The 17,772-nt window shown below is 39.4% G+C and overlaps 1 protein-coding gene across 1 annotated transcript in view; it reads right to left on the reverse strand.

Annotated features, from left to right (window-relative positions):
• Window positions 1-6,222, reverse strand: part of slc1a6 (solute carrier family 1 member 6) — a 98,549-nt gene extending 92,327 nt beyond the window's left edge. Inside the window, exon 1 of the mRNA XM_043721091.2 lies at window positions 5,854-6,222. The gene's annotated coding sequence lies outside the window, so the exon portion shown is untranslated. The remainder of the gene's footprint in view (window positions 1-5,853) is intronic.
• Between the last annotated feature and the right edge of the window lie 11,550 nt (window positions 6,223-17,772).

Here is a 17,772-nt window from a genome sequence, read left to right on the forward strand (position 1 = left end):
TATTCAATGATCTGGTCTCAACAGCATTCTGCGGCAATGAGTTCCACAGATTAACCACCCACTTGTGGAAGAAATTCATCCTCATCTCAGTTCTCAAGTGTCGACCCTTCACTCTGAGACTGTGCCCTTGGGTCCTTATTTTTCCTAACAGTGGAAACACCTTCTCTGCATCAATTCTATACAGGCCTGTCAGTATTCTTCAAGTTTCAATAAGATTCCCCCTCATTCTTCTAACTTCCATTGCGTACAGACCCAGTGTCCTCAATTGCTCTTCATATCACAAGCCCTTCATTCCTGGGATCACTTTTGAGAACCTCCTTCGGACCCTTTCCAATGCCAGCACACCCTATCTTAGATAGGGAGCCCAAAGATGTTCACAATATTCCAAATGCAGTCTGAGCAGAGCCTTATACAGCTTCAGCAGTATATCTTTCCTCTTGCATTCTAACTCTCTAGAAATGAATGCTAACATTGCCTTCCTCACTACCAACTGACCTGCATGTTAACCTTAAGAGAATGCTGAACGAGAACTCCTAAATCCTTTGTGCTTCAGATTTCCAAAGCCTTCCCCATTTAGAAAATAATCTATGCCTCTATTCTTCCTAACAAAGTGCACAACTGCAGACTTTCCAATATGTATTTCCTTCTTTGCTACTCTCCTCGCCTGTCCAAGACCTACTGTAGCCTCCCCTCCTCTTCAACGACTACTTGTCCCCCAACATATCTTTGTGTCACATGTAAACTTAGCAACAATGCACTCAGTTCATGCATCCAGATCATTAATATATAATGTGAATAATTGTGGTCCCAACACAGACACTTGTGGAACTCCCCTAGTCACTGACTGCTATCCTGAAAAAGACCCTTTTGTCCCCACTCTCTGCCTTCTTCCAGTCAGCTGTTCTCTTTTAATGCCAATACCTTTCCCCGAACGTCGTGGGTTCTTATTTATCGGTTTCCCGTGTTGTATAATCATTCTCAATACAGTTTCCTTCCTACCCCAAATTATAACTCCCATAATCAATTTTAAGTGGAATAATTCAATTTCTATTTTGTTTACAAACAAATATTTAAAAATACAATTTAGAATTTTTATTCCTTTGTGCGATGCGACAATCACTGGCGAAACCCGCATTTGTTGCTCATCTCCAATCACCCTTATAACACTTAAAAGCAGGGAGGTCATTTTAAAGAAAGTCACAGTTGAAGATAAATGAAATACCTTTGAGAATATTTGTCTGAGAATGTGGGATAAGTACATAATAACAACTAGTGAACGGCGATTAAAACAACTTTGACCTGAAATGTATTAATAAGGGCATTAACAGTCATTACAAAATGAGTTCTACATACCTGTAGGGAGAAAGGTAATAATGATCATTGTAAACAACACGGAGATCTTAAAACAAATACAAGGCAATCAAACGGGAAAAAATGAAACCAGAAATAAGTTCAACAGTAATAAATTCTTCCTCTGTTTTAACAGCAAAATGTTTCTCTAAACAGAGCTGAGATTCCCTAAATAAAGGGTTACATTTTGAACCTTGATTTTGGCTATCAAAACTGATATGTTTTCCTAGTTTTATATTTTATGTTATATCAATCAATACTCCTAATCTTATAATTTCAGTAGACTGCATATTGGATCTTCAATGTTTTATTGTTGTTGCCTTTACCAAATAAACTAACATGATATACACATGCTTGGAATTATCCAGATTCAAAAGCATCAGACAGTATTTATCCAAATGGAAAGGCATCAGACATATATGGGTTTGTTTCCCAAATACTTCTGAATTAATGCATCACTTTTATAATATTTAAATTAAGCTATGTATGCTTTCCAAGTGAAATCACTTTAGACTGACTTAATAAGAAAACCTGTTGGAAAAATATACTTAGCACTCTAGTGGTGCAGCATGGAGTAGACACATTTTTGGTTCCTTCAATACTTACCCCACTTATTCTCCGTTAACCTGAGCATGTCAAAAATATACCATCTTATTGTTCCTGACCATAACCTCATTGTTCTTAGTCTGCTTTGATTTTGTCAGATGAAAATTCAATTTTAGATCACCCATTCTTCCCTAAACATTCTGTTTTTCTATTGCATGTTTACCATTACTAGGTTTCAAAATTTTGAACTAATTTTTAAAACTTTTTTTAAGGTCAGGGTTATGGGACTAAATAGGACTTCATTTTCAAAAAGTGAGCACATTGGCAAAATGGCCACTTTCCATGTTCTAAGTTTCTGTGAGTCTATAATTTTTGCATCACAGATTGTTTCATATATCTTCACGACTTTATCAGTTTTAATAATACTATATGAGCATATGATCTGTCATCGGCATCAGCAGTTCTCACTGTCTCCATCTCTATTATCAGACCATGGTGAATTGATGAAAATTAGGTCAAGAAAAGCCTATAGCTATTGTGGGCTATTCAACATGCAAAGTAGCAATCATACTACTTCTCTGCAAATAAAATCTCATTCTTGATGAATGAATGAATTAGCTTTATTGTTACATGTGTTCCAATGAGTACAGTGAAAAGTTTACAAGTCTGTTGTATTTTAATTTAGTGCCTGTGTGATTCAAATCCCTTAGAATTTGAATTCTAATCTTTTAGATCATCTGATGTCTCAAGCAACAACTAATATTTGGTTTACTTCCTTTAATATCTGTAAGAGATTGTATATCCTTTGGTACACTCAGTCATCCAGGAGAATTGTAGTTAATATTTCAATTTGGATACATGTGACAACTAAATGTGACCTAATCAAAATTCACCACTGAAAACCAAAACAAAGGGTGCAAATTTACTAAGGGAGTCATGAATTGCCACAAATTGCTGTTAGTCTCATGAAATCGCAGTTCATGAACAACCTCACCATCAGTTTCAAGAAATTATTGTACTCATGCTACTGAAATAAATTAAACTGAGCTCAGAAAGTTAGGCCTGGTACTTACTAACATTAAGGGACATCTAATAATGAGATTTATTTTCATACAATGTCAATCAATCTCAGAGATCCAGAAAGGAAATGTGAAATTGTTGGCTTGCTCCTACAGGTCATAAGATGTTTTCAAAAGGTAAAATGTTTTAATGTTGTTTTCACACTTCTCATTTCTATCCGTTTCTCTCTAATCCAATTTGTCTTCCTTTTTTCCCTCTCCAACAGCTGATTAGACTCTAAGTTACCTGCTGCCTTTTTCCATTGTTCCTTTGTTTCTTTCTCAATATTTAAATTTCAATTGTTAAAGACCGAGACAACTTGTCTCCAAGAAGCCAGTCATCCAGCAGTTAATTGCACTAATCATGAAGGTTCCAAATGTTATTTTTGGGGGTGTTTGGCTGTTCAGTTCCACATCACAATTACCTTTCCATTGGAACTTTATGATTTCACTCCAAAATGACTTAATTCTAATGATGAGATTACATCATCTTATTCTGGATCACAAACAGCCCCAACACCAGCCTACTCATCACCACCATCATATCACAAACAGAGGGAATAGTTTTTAAATAGTGGTGTGAAGAAGAGTCATAACAAACTTGAAATTCTAACTCTATTACTCTCTTAAAACATGCTGCCATGAGTTTCTCCAGCACTTTCTATTGATATTTCTGATTCCCAGCATCTGCAATACTTTTCTTCATTCTGGATTAATGGTGCTGGAAGAGCACAGCAGTTCAGGCAGCATCCAAGGAGCTTCGAAATCGACGTTTCGGGCAAAAGCCCTTTCACCCTAGTTCCAACAGATTTACCCAATCAAACCCCTATGATGTGAAAAACTCTATTAACGCAACTCTGAATTTTCTAATTCAGGAGAATAAGAGCCCAACTTTTTGCAAGCTGTCTTTATGTTTTAACCCTTTATATCATGGGATCTCTATTTTCCTGTAAAGAGATCTAATTTCCCTGGTCTTTTCTCTTAAATAAAGCCTTATAGCCTTTTCACTACAGTGATAAACCTTTATATGTCCTTGATATTTCTCCAAAGGTAGGTTGTCTAAAGGATACACAATATTTAAATCGCAATTAAGCCACCAATTGGCTTAGAATTTGTGAAGTTTTGTTCAAAGTACCCAAAACAAAGCATCAATATGGTTTTGCTGACCTGTGCTATTCAGCTTTGATTGCTGACCTGTCTCACTTGGATTTTGTAACCTTGGTCTCTCCATTTCGCTTAGATTTTGTGACTTGTGTGTTTTGGTTTTACTTCATTTACTGATTTGCAAACATCAAGAGGTGGCACCGTGGTTAGCATTACTGCCTCACAGCCCCAGGGCTATGGGTTAGATTCTAGACCCAGGTGACTGTCTATGTGGATTTCTGCTGGGTGCTTTAGTTTTCTCCCACAGTCCAAAGATGTGCAGTTTAAGTGGATTGGTCATGATAAATTGTCTGCAGTGTTCAGGGAAGTCTAGTTGGATTAGCCATGGTAAATATGGGGATGTGCTTTGGAGGGTCAGTGCTGACTTGATGGGCCAAATGTCCTCTTTCCATACTGTAGGGATTCTGTCTTACATTTGACAATTTGAACATTGGAAGTGGTAAGCTTTGTGGACCTAAACCTATTCATCCCTCAGATTTTACACCCTCTCTTTGTCTCGCTTTTTGATTTGGTGACCTACATGGTTAAATAGGTTGGATTTTATAACCTTATCATGTAAAAATCTCTTAGATTGGAAATGTACCTTTAAGTATTTTGGAATTGTAGTTTGCATTTTTCAATTTCTCTTAGATTTGTAATCAGCACCTTTTTGTGTCTGTTCGATTTCATGACCTCGACCTCCAAGTTTCTATGAGATTTGTGAACCTGTGTCGCACAGTATTAGGAGCTTGATTTACATCCCACAGGATATCTTAGATTTCTAAACATGTGTAATTCTATCTCTCTCAGACTTGGGTAACATGGCCTCAGTTTGTTCAACTTGACAATATATTTGATCTATGACTTGGAATCTGCATTAGAATTGATGATCCACATTTCTCAGTCGCCCAGATTTGATCATTTGCATCTTTCTGTTTCAACTCTTTGCTAGATTTCATCACTTTCATCTCTCAATTTCCTAAAGCATTGATGACATAAGTCTCAACCAATGGATTTGATACACAACATTTTTAGCCTTTATTATAGTGGTGACCTGTACCTTTCTGTGCCACTGAGACTTCAGAACTTGCATCACAAGATCTGATGACTAGCTCCCCTCATTTCAAAGTTTCTTGAACTCTCTAACATTTCTGGAAAATTCAGTCAGCATTGTCCAGAGACTTATGCAAATTACAATAAAGGCAAAACGTTATTGAAAGCCATGCAGTAAACACAAGAGATAGCATTATAAAGTGAACTGAACACAACAGAATAAGCACTATAATAGCTTCTAGAAAATAGAAACTATTCCTGTGATTATTTGAAAATTACATAAAGTGTTAACAATTGGCTTGACAGTCTTGGAATTTTGTTCTTGTTCCAGCATTTTAGATTACATTTCCCACAGTATAGAAACAGGCCCTTCGGCCCAACCAGTCCACACCGACCCTCCAAAGAGTAACCCACCCAGACCTATTTTTCTAACACCATGGGCAATTTAGCATGGCTAATTCACCTGACCTGCACATCTTTGGATTGTGGGAGGAAACTGGAGCACCCCCACACAGACACAGGGAGAATGTGCAAAGTCCACACAGACAGTTGCCCGAGGCTGGAATTGAACCTGGGACCCTGGTGCTGTGAGGCAGCAGTGCTAACCACTGTGCCACCATGCCACCTTGTTCTGTTAGTTTTTACCATTCAGAACAAAAGTCAGCAGTCTGAAAAAGTCATTCATTTTTTTCATCTTACTTACATGAGCAGTCACACAGATGCTGGCTTCTTTATTCCACTAATGGACAGGAGACAACTGTTGCATTAGCTGAGTATCACTTGTTGTTCTCTGTTGTTGAAGTTTTCAGTATGTGTGTTAATGATGCACAGGGAAATGAGGCTGGTTCGGGAATCTCTTCACACTGGTTTCAAAACCTTTTTCTTTTGTCCTCTGTTGGCACAGAATGGCATTACAAATTCACCCTTGCAGGCTTCTAGCTCAGTAAGCAACAGCAGTAAATCGTACAGGAATGCAAAGTCTCTGTCTTTTCCTTTTGCTAGCACTCTCTCTGTCAGACACTCCAGAATGGTTCCACAGAGGACAGTCAAAATGCATGGTAAGCTCCGAAAACAGAGCTAAGCCTTTCAGTGATTGAAGTGGGAAGCCCATTAACAGTAGATGCTTATCAACAGCCAATCAGAGAGTACTGGAATTAACAGCTGCTACAATGCTCATTATCCCCCTCTCGCTCTCAGCGCTGGAGGTACCTCAAAGGGAGGGTGATAATGAAGACAGAATACCACTGTGAAGCAGACAAAATGTTACTGTGAGCTTCTATTTACGAAACAAGTGAATATTTCCCTCCATTCAGAGCTTTGTCACTCAGCCTCCATTTAAATAAATTCTAAAACTGAAAATAAGAACATTAGAACATTTAAGACCTGAACACAAAATGGATATTTGCACTGTTTTGCTATTTATAGTGGAAAATACAAGCCGTGATTTTAACCTGGGTAGCAGTTCTTCCAGGGTCGTGGTGTGTGTTGTTGGGTAGCAAATCATCCTGATTTCAACAGCATGCGACTCAAGAAAGCTTAACCCGTTGGATTTATTTGCATGTGCAAATGGTGAGAAATGTTCTGCTGAAAGGTCATCAGTCTGAAATATTAACTCTGTTTCTTACTCCACAGATGTTGCCAGGTCTGCTGAGTATTATCAGGAGTTTTAGTTCTGATTTCAGAGAATACTGAAACCTCTAACTCTCAGGTTTGTGGGAGATGACTCTCAGTCTCTATTTGATTTCATAATCCATTTTAGATGCTGATCTGTTGCCATTAATTCTTGAGACTTTATGACCTGCACCTCAAAGTGCTGTTTATATTTATTGACAAATGCCCAAAGAGGAAAACATTTTACAGCTTTCTCTATCCTTGACTCCTCTTCAAACATCAGGCCGTTCCCAAGTACAGTTCTCTGGTTAAGAGTATACTCATGCCCCAAACACATCATCATAACACAATGTAAAAACGGTCCTGGCTGATTTCTGCTTGATATCCTGCTTATCTGTTTTAAATTATAACACATGGAAAGACAGCTGTGCCAATTGGTAAGGTCTAAATGAGATTACAACTGTCTTTCTGCTATGTTTGTGAAAGATTGTTCAGCTCACAGTCAGAACTGAACCTCCCACTTCACTCAATTTCATGTAATACTCGATTTTAAAGGAAAAGTAATAAATTACAGACAATTTTATAGAATCCATACAGTGTGGAACCTGACCATTCAGCCCATCAAGTCAACATCAACGCTCTGAAGAGCACCCCACCCAGATCCACCCCCCATTCTCTGACCTGCATTTCCCATGCCTAAGCTCCTTAGCCTGCATATTCCTCAACATTATGTCCAATCCACCCAATGTTCACATCTTTGGACTGTGGGAGGAAACCAGAACACCTAGAGGAAGCCCATGCAGACACAGGGAGAATGTATAGACTCTACACAGACAATCGCTCAAGGCTGGAATCGAATTTGGGCTCTTGGCGCAGTGGGACAGCAAAGCTAACCATTGAGTCAGCTTGTCACCCTCAGCTCAAAGTGAAGGGAGGAAACATTTACACAAGTTCATGTTACAGGAAAAATCCTGACAGGAGAAGATGCATGGTTATGAGAAAGAGACTTATTTTAACTGAGATGATTTGTTCTTGGTAACACAGAAAAGCCGAAAAAACCTCTCGTAATAGCATTTGGCAAAACATTTCTGGGAGTCAGTGGTGCAGTCTGTATAGGAAAAGATTGGTTTCCACACAGTAACTGCACTTTAAAATGAATGCTTAATCCTTCCATATGATGGGCAGAAATTTCTTCAGATTGCTGACTTGCCCCCAAGCCTAGGCATATTATCGCAGGAAGAAGCAAGATTGACACACCCGATTAGATATATCACAAGTAGTGGGAGGTGATAGCCTAGTGGTATTATTGCAAGACTATTAATCCAGAAAACAAGGCAATGTCCTGGGGAAAACAGAAACAGAAATTGCTGGAGAAACTCAGAACGTCTGGCAGCATCTGTGGAGAGAAAGCAGAGTTAATGTTTTGAGCCCAGTGACCCTCCTTCACAGTAAAATGTGGTGCTGAACCCTTGACTGCACGCAATGTCAAGGTCCCTCAGCTTTGTGGAGCACTTTTGTCTGAGTTGAAACTCATTTGGATGGAATTTCTAATTGGTCCTAAGCCCAAAAATCATCTCCAGGAGCCTTAGTCCAATAACCGATGCCAACTTTAAGTACATTTAAGTCGTCATTGGACAAGCATATGGACGTACATGGAATAGTGTAGGTTAGATGGGCTTCAGATTGGTATGACAGGTCGGTGCAACATCGGGGGCCGAAGGGCCTGTACTGCGCTGTAATGTTCTATGTTCTATGTTCTAACCTCAGTCATCCGAGCTTTGATGGAGGTTTTCAAAATCCTGAGTAGGCTGGATAAAGCGGATAGGGAAAAGTTATTACGACTTATAAAATAATAAGATGTGAATATAGAAGGAATGGTTAGTAAGTTGGACCAAAATAGATGGTATAGTGAACAGTGAAGGTTATCACAGAGCACAACGGGACCTTGATCAGATGGACCGGTGGGTCAAGGAGTAGCAGATGAAGTTTAATCGAGATAAATGTGAGTTGTTGCATTTTGGAAAGGCAAATCAGGGCACGACTTAGACACTTAATGGTAGGGTCCTGGGGAGTGTTGCTGAACAAAGAGACCTTGGAGTGCAGGTTCATAATTCCTTGAAGGTGGAGTCACAGTAGATAGGATAGTGAAGGCAGCATTTGGTGCACTCGCCTTTGTTGGTCGGTGAGTTGAGTGTAGGAATTGGGAAGTCATGTACAAAACATGTTCACAAAAGATTTACAAAGATGTTGTCAGGGTTGGAGGGTTTTAGCAATAGATAGAGGCTGAATAGGCTGGGGCTGTTTTCCCTGGAGTGTTGGAGGCTGAGGGGTGACCTTATAGAGATTTATAAAATCATGAGGGGCACACATAAGGTAAATAGACAAGGTCTTTTTCCCAGGGTTCGAAGTCCAAAACGAGAGGGAATAGGTTTGAGGTGAGAGGGGCACCTGAGGAGGAACTTTTTCATGCAAAGTGTGTATGGAATGAACTGCCTGGGGAAGTGGTGGAAGCTGGTACAATGACAACATTTAAAAGGCAATGGATGGATATATGAATAGGAAGAGTTAAAAGAGATATGGGCCAAATGGTGGCAAATGGAAGTGGATTAATTTAGGATATCTGGTCAGCATGGACAATATGGACTGAGGAGTCTGTTTCTGTGCTGTTTCTGGGTGGCACGGTTGTACAGTGGTTAGCACTGCTGCCTCACAGCGCCAGAGACCCGGGTTCAATTCCCGCCTCAGGCGACTGACTGTGTGGAGTTTGCACATTCTCCCCGTTCTGCGTGGGTTTCCTCCGGGTGCTCCGGTTTCCTCCCACAGTCCAAAGATGTGCATGCCAGGTGAATTGGCCATGCTAAATTGCCCTTGGTGTTAGGTAAGGGGTAAAGGTAGGGGTATGGGTGGGTTGCGCTTCGGCGGGGCGGTGTGGACTTGTTGGGCCAAAGGGCATGTTTCCACACTGTGAGTAATCTAATCTAATCTAATCTAATCTATGAATCTATGAGAGGACAAGTTTACCTGGTTTTAAAGTAATTTGCAAATGAAGCAAGGGTAATGTGAGAAGACATTTCTTCCCACAGCAAGTACTTACGGTCTGGAATGGACTGTCTGGAAATATGGTGCAGGTGGTTCAATCAGTGCATTCAAGAGAGGGGCATTGGTGATTATTTGGATAGAAATGGTATGCTGAGATATGGGGAAGAGGAAGGAGATTGAGGCTAGGTAAGAGACCTGAGCAGGTATGGTGGCTCAAATGGCTTATTTTTGTGCAGTAATAACTCTCTGTTCTGTCTCTGGAAATTCCCCCTCCCCTTACCTTCCACTACATATTAGGGTTTACTTTACAAACTCCTCTTGCAAACCCTCCACTTCCCCACTCTCATTAAACATACCGTTGATATTCCATTGAATGGTCTGGCAGGGGAGGGTTCTTGGTGGGCGCCTTTCTGTGCTGGAAACTCCTTTTGCCTTTTGGGGATTTGGTGTGGAGCGTGTAACATACACTGGTTTTCTGAAACAGATTGTTCAGTTGATTCATGAAACCTGGGGATACCTGTAATTTCTGTGTACTGGAGGTGTCTATGTTTGATATCTAGGTAGGATGTGAGAGGTTACAGCCCTCCTCAATTTCTGGCTGTACTTAAGTCCCTCACTCCTAACCTTTGGCTACTTGGTGTGGGAGAAGGTAGGCAGATTAGATGACGTTCTCATGGGACTGCTGTGGACGTGGACAAAGTGCCCATCAAAGATTGAGGTAGCATGCAGCCAAAGAGTTTGATTGCTCTCAGTGCTTGCCTTTGTCTGTGTGACTGGAGAAGGTACATGTGTCAACCAGTACACTTTAACCCTTCCGCAACTGGCAGACACCAGTGGGACTGGAGTGCATCATCAATCTTGGGTACCTAGTTTGTGGGGTTTTCTTAAAAGGTTTCTTTTTGTTGCAGTATATCAGTGGTGCTTCTTTCAGAAGGAATACTTAGTGCCTAGCTACTGGCAGCCACCAGTTAGAAAAAACACAGAGATGGAAACTATGGTTTTTAGCACATCCAGCACCTTCTCCTCTGTAATATGGAAATTTTTCAAGATGTCACCATCTATTTCCCCACATTCCTTTTCTTCCATGTCCTTCTCCATAGTAAACGCTGATGCAAAATACTTGTTTATTATCTCCCCCCATCTCCTGTGGTTCCACACATAGGCTGCTGTGCTGATCTTTGAGGGGTCTTATTCTCTTCCAAGTTACCCATTTGTCATTCATATATTTATAAAATCCCTTTGGATTTTCCTTAACCCTATTTGCCAAAACTATTTCATGTCCCCTTTTTGCCTTCCTGATTTCCCTCTTAAGTATATTACTACTGCCTTTATACTCTAAGAATTCACTCGATCTCTGCTGCCTATACCTGACATATGCTTCCTTCTTTTTCTTGACCAAAACCTCAATTTCTTTGGTCATTCAGCATTCTCTACACCTACCAGCCTTGCCTTTCACCCTAACAGGAACACACTGTCTCTGGACTCTTGTTATCTCATTTTTGAAGGTTTCCCATTTTCCAGCTGTCCCATTACCTGCAAACATCCATTCCCAATCAACTTTTGGAAGTTCTTGCCTAACACCATCAAAATTGGCCTTCCTCCAATTTAGAATGTTAACTTTTTGATCCGCTCTATCCTTTTCCATCATTATTTTAAATCTAATAGAATTATGGTCACTGGCCCCAAAGTGCTCCCCCACTGACACCTCAGTTACCTGTCCTGCCTTATTTGCCAAGAGAAGGTCAAGTTTTGCACCTTCTCTAGTAGGTACATCCACATACTGAATCAGAAAAATTTCTTGTACACACTTAAATTCCCCTCCATCTAAACCCTTAAAACTATGGCAGTCCCAGTCAATGTTTGGAAAGTTAAAATCCCCGACCATAACCACTATTCTTGCAGATAATTGTGATCTCGTTACAAATTCATTTCTCAATTTCCAGATGATTATTGGGGGGTCTTTAGTACAATCCAAATAAGATAATCGTCCAGTTATTATTTCTCAGTTCCACCCAAATGGTTTCCCTAAATGTATTCCCAAGAATATTCTCCCTAAGTACAGCCGTAATGTTATCCCTAACCAAAAATGCAACTCCTCCTCCTCTCTTGCCTCCCCCTTTTCTATCCTTCCTATAGCATTTATATCCTGGAACATTAAGCTGCTAGTCCTGCCCATCTGTAAGCCAAGTCTCTGTAATTGCCGTGATATCCCAGTCCCATGTTCTTAACCATGACCTGAGTTCATCTGCCTTCCCTGTTTGGTCTCTTGCATTGAAATAAATACAGTTTAATTATCAGTCCTACCTTATTCTCTGCTTTGTTCCTGTCTGCCCTGACTGCTTGACTTGCTCCTTTTCCTAACTGCACCAGTCTCAGACTGATCTCTTTCCTCACTATCTCCCTGAGTCCCACCTGCCCACCTTACTTGTTTAACTCCTTCCAAGTAGTTCTAACAAATCTCCCTACCAGTATATTAGTTCCTTTCCTATTCATGTGCAATCTTCTTCTTATACAGGTCACTTCTACCACAGAAGATATTCCAATGATCCAAAAATGTGAACCCTTCTCCCTTGCACCATCTCCAAAGCCACACATTCATCTGCTCTATTCTTCTATTCCTACCCTCACTAGCTTGTAAGATTTGTGTTATCTGTGATAACAGAGAGTATACTAAGAGACAGCTGGCTTCTTAGAAAGGGATATATTACTTGCATCAGAAACAACACCAGTAATTGCTGGAAAAGCTCAGCAGGTCTGGCAGCATCTGTGGAGAGAAATTAGAGTTAATGTTTCTGACCAGACATGCTGAGCGTTTCCAGCAATTTCTGGTTCTGTTTCTGATTTCCTGCAACTGCATTTCTTTCGGTTTTTATTTTGATGTGGAGGAACCGGTGTGGGAGTAGACAAGTTGAAAATTACAATACCCAGTTATAATCCAACAGATTTATTTGGAAGCACTAGCTTTTGAAGCACTGCTCCTTCATTAGGTACATGTGGAGCAGGATCATAAGACACAGAATTTATAGTAGAATTTATTTTATAATACTTGCATGTTTCTTTATAAATGGTGGAGATGGAGTCGGAAAGATCAATGCAATTGAAAGGGATAGTGATGGGAGATGCATATTCTGAACTTAAAAGAGTAGAGTAAGCGAGAGAATTTAAGATACTGAATCTTGAATTGCAATGGGAAATAGAAAAGAGGTAATGGAGAATGAAAGCGAATACTAGCTTAAAAGATTAAGAAAGGAGCATGAGATGTAGGAGAACATTCTGATGAGGAAAACTCTATTCATAATCTAAAATCTAATAAGGAAAATATTTAATATGTATAGATCCTACCAAAATGTGAGGAAAAGGAGACAGATCACTCTTTATGTCAGTTGAAAAGGTTGCAATACAAATTAAGTAGCAGATGGAAAACTGGACATTCCCCATGCAGAGCATGTTGTCATGTACAGCACAGGTGCATCACAGGCAGGGGAGCTTTCTATGGATTGTGATGCTGCACAAAAGGCCATTCTGGGTGCGTATGAGCTAGTTCCTGAAGCATACAAGCAAAAGTTTTGCAATTTAGGGAACAGCCTGGACATACCTACATTGAATTTGAAAGGGTAAATCCATGTAATTTTGATAGGTGGGTATGGGCATTAGGAGTAATTTTGACATATGAATCTCTCAGACAGTTCATCCTCTTTGAAGAATTTTTTTAAAAAATCCTTATTTTGGTAATTAGAATGTTGAAGATCAGAGAGTTGGAACTATGAGATAGCCAGCAGAAATAGCTGACAATTGTGTGCTGATTCATAAAATTAAATTTTTTTCTATCACCACCCTCCTCATAAATAGGAAAAGGGTAGAAGGTTGGAGAGTGAAAGGAAGACAAGTAGCCAGAAGAAGTCTCGGTAAATTGGGAAAGGGGGAGGTGGAACAAGATGTTGGGTGTCCTTGTACACCAGTCACGGAAAATAAGCAAAAAAAGTGCAGCAGGTAGTGAAGAAAACAAATAATACATTGGCTTCATAGCGAACGGATTTGCACGCAGGAGCAGGGGTGTCTTTCTGCAATTGCACAGGGCCTGGATGAGGCCACATCTAGAGTATTGTGTGCAGTTTTGCCCTCGTTATCTGAGGAAAGACGTTCGGAATATGAAAGGAGCTCAGCAAAGGTTTCACAGACTGATTCCTGGGATGGCAGGATTATCGTATGAAGAGAGACTGGATCAGTTAAGGAGTGTACTCACTGGAGTTTAGAAGAATGAGGGGGACTCTCAAAGAGACTTTAAAAATTCTAACAGGACTCGACAAGGTAAACACAGGAAGAATGTTCCTGATGACCAGGGAGTCCAGAACCAGGGGTCACACAGTTTAAGCATAGCCCATTTATGACTGAGTTGAAGAGACATTTCTTCACACAAAGAGTGGTGAGTCCATGGAATTCTCTGCCACAGAAAGTGGTTGAGGCCAAAGCATTTAATGTTTTCGAGATGGAGTTAGTTATACTTCATAGGGCTAAAAGGATCAAAGAGTATGGGGAGAAAGTAGGAAAAGGGTACTGAGTTGGATGATCAGCCATTATTATATTGAGTGGCAAAGCAGGCTCAAAGGGCTAAATGAAATACTCCTCATATTTTCTACTTTTCTCAATCCTCAGATCTGGTGTTGAGGGTAGAAGTGAGAATCATCACAAAGAGAGGAAGTGTTTATTCAGAATGTGTTCACATGCACACACACACACATAAGTCTATGGGGTGAATTTGCATTTGCAGAATTGTATTTACAGATACATTCTATTTTTGCTCAAAAAGCACACAACCTGCAGGCAGTCAAAGCAGGCAGTCAGTCTATATAACAGTTTATAAATTCCTACTTTGGAAATTGAACCAGTCTGATTCAAGTTTGGGATACAGACAGACTCTAACCGCATACCTTTAATACATTGTCTGAGCTGAGATGTCACCTTTTTAAAATAAAACTTAAGTTATCCCGAGAATGTGATTTAAAAGAAGTTCTGGGATTTACATATTAATTAACCAAAACCTGCAACCCATTCTAAAAGATGAAAAATTTAATAGCAATCTAGGTTTGTTCAACATATCATTTTAATTGCACGGCACTATGATCTTTTTCCTAAAAATTCCGTGTCTTATGATCCTGCCCCACTAGTTACCTGATGAAGGAGCAGCACTCTGAAAGCTAGTACTTCCAAATAAACTTGTTGGACTATAACCTGGTGTTGTGTGATTTTTAACTTTTTACAACTATGAAATCAAAGGTAAACCCTGCTGTGAGTGCAGGAGAGGTGAATAAGGTGGTTGAGAGATATAAGAGGTTCTTGTTAAATAGAAAGGTGGCATACATGTTAGGTCATGGGAAAACCTCAACATAAAATCAAACTGGCACACTTAATGCCTACTCCAGTTTTTGAAGAACCATTCAGTAAAGTATTGTTAGACTGTGCAGGACCATTACGTAAAACAAAAGTGGGATACTAAGATATCCTTACAATTCTGGACATGACAACCTGATTACCAGAAGTTATCCCTTTCGGGATAATTACAGTCAGAGTAGTAGAAGAAAAATAAATGCATTTTTTAACATGGTATGGATTACCAATAGAAATACAGTCATACCAAGATTCCAAATTTATGTCTAATAAATAATTGATACAAAACATTTGAAGCACCCTGCCTATCATCAACAAACACAGGAAACCAACGAGATGACATTATTCTATCGAAGCAGTGATTAAGGCATATTGTCATAAAATCCCATAAAGGATTGATTTTTTTTGTTATTTGCCAACAGAGATTCCGCAACTGGTTTTAGTCCATTCAAATTGACTATGGTCACAAGATAAGACATCCATTATTTTTAACAAGGAAATATTTTTAAGACAAAAAGACAAATCCCAAATGTTGGATTATGTGTCCATTTTTTTAGAGAAACACACAGGAGTAGACAAAATAATGCAAGAGTTTTTAAAAACTTCACATGCAAGGGTGAAAGAATGGGCACACAAACATGCTGTAACTAGAATATTTCAAACAGGAGACAAAGTGTTAGTGTTATCACCTTTACAGGGTGAAAGTGAAATTCAGTGGTCAATAATTAAGAGGGTTAGTAAGGTATCTTGTTTGGTAGATACTCCAGCTTGTAGGAAGAAGAATTGATTATGTCACTTAAAAATGTTAAAAACATTATCATTGAAAGGGAGATAAGAAAGAGCAAGTATATCAAGTGGTAAGAATAGTGAATAGATAGAGACAGAGGTAGGAGAGCTGGATAGTTCACAAAGTAAGCTTCCTATAATCTGACTAACCAATGCTGAAAAGTACACAGACAGTCAGATAATCTTGTAATTCGAGGAAGAACAATGGGAAGATGTAATCAGATTACTTAGGAAATTCAAGGAAATCTCTAGAGATACATTATAATGTACAGTGTTAGCTAGGCATGATTTGGGAAATCAATAAAACAACATCCTTATTTTTTTAAGCCTGTGAAAACAAGCTCAGGTGGAAAAAGAGATGTAATACATGCAAGAAAATCACTTAGGTGAACCTAGCCAAATAGCTGGAGTTCACTGGTTGTGTTCACTCCTAAACTGACTTGGCCGACCAGATTCTGCACAGACTACAGAAATGTAAATAGAGTTATGAAAGCTGACTCATACCCAATTTGTCAGAAGATTGGATCTGGAATTCTAGTCACACTTGGCAGCTATGGACTGCATCAGATGACAATAAACTATAGGAACGTTAGCAGATCTGGGTTCAGCCAGAGAGTAATTGGACACCAGAGGCTCCACGAGTAAAGTTGAAACTCCTAGTGGTCAAGGGAAAAACTTTGTTAAAAATGCTCATTTGCAGACTGAGCAAGCTAGAAGTAAGTAAAATACTTATCGCTGAGAGAGATCATTGCCACCAAAGTGAGCAATGGTTACAATAGTGGAAATCAAGGGGCATGGGTGTAATTTAAAATTAGGTCACAACACTGGGAACCAGCAAAGCCAAATTAAAAAGATAAAGATAAAGGAGCAGTTTAGATTTTGAAGCAGAGTCTAATTGAAGAGAAAGTTAACGAGAGTGACAGAGCCCCAATTCAAATTGTCCTAAAGTCAGGAAGAACTTTTTGAAGGTGATTGATTCAGAGAAGCTTTGGCCTAGTGGCATTATTGCTGGGCTGTTAATCCAATGACCCAGATAATGTTCTGGGACCATGGGTTCATAATCCTACTCCCACAAATGATGGAAATTGAATTCAATAAAAATTAAGAATCTAATGATGACCATTACAATTCATTGCCAATTGTTGAGGAAAAACTCATCTAGTTCACTAATGCCCTTTTGGGGAAGGAAACTGCCATCCTTATCTTGTCTGGCCAACTTGTGACTCCAGAACCACAGCAATGTGTTTGACTCTTAGCAGCCTTCTGGATAAGGGATCGGTAATAAATGCTGGCCTGGCTAGTGACACCCTCATCCCATGAAGAATTTTTTTAAAAAGCTTTTAAAGAGAATAGAATCTTACTGAAATGGTAACGCCACTGTGTGTAATTAGCAGCACTGAAGACACTGTGAATCATCTAGAGAAAACATAAGGAGAACAGGATTAAGCGTAAAACCACAGAAATCAGGATTAATTCAGTGATGCCATTAAAGAGGGCAGGAATTGTTTATTAGGCCGCCAAGGGTGGGAATTATCCACGTTATTCTCAGAAGGTGGGAAGTCTCCATTTTGACTGCAAATAGAGGAAATTTCTCCAATTCAGCAGTACAGAGAAGGAGTAGGCAAAATGCCTTTACAGTGAGAAGAATGAAATAGCTTTGTTTTGCAGCAGAACTGAAACTTTTTAAAGTAAGAAAAATAAATAGTCACATCAGAAATAAATTAAAGCAGAATAATATTTGCTGGCAGATAAAAATTTGGAGATGGGCAAAATAGAAAGTAGAACATCTTGAAGAAAACAG

The sequence above is a fragment of the Chiloscyllium plagiosum genome, unplaced genomic scaffold, assembly GCF_037043375.1.
Source record: "Chiloscyllium plagiosum isolate Xiang-an unplaced genomic scaffold, Cpla_swu_hap1 HiC_scaffold_28, whole genome shotgun sequence".
Lineage (NCBI taxonomy): Eukaryota > Metazoa > Chordata > Chondrichthyes > Orectolobiformes > Hemiscylliidae > Chiloscyllium > Chiloscyllium plagiosum.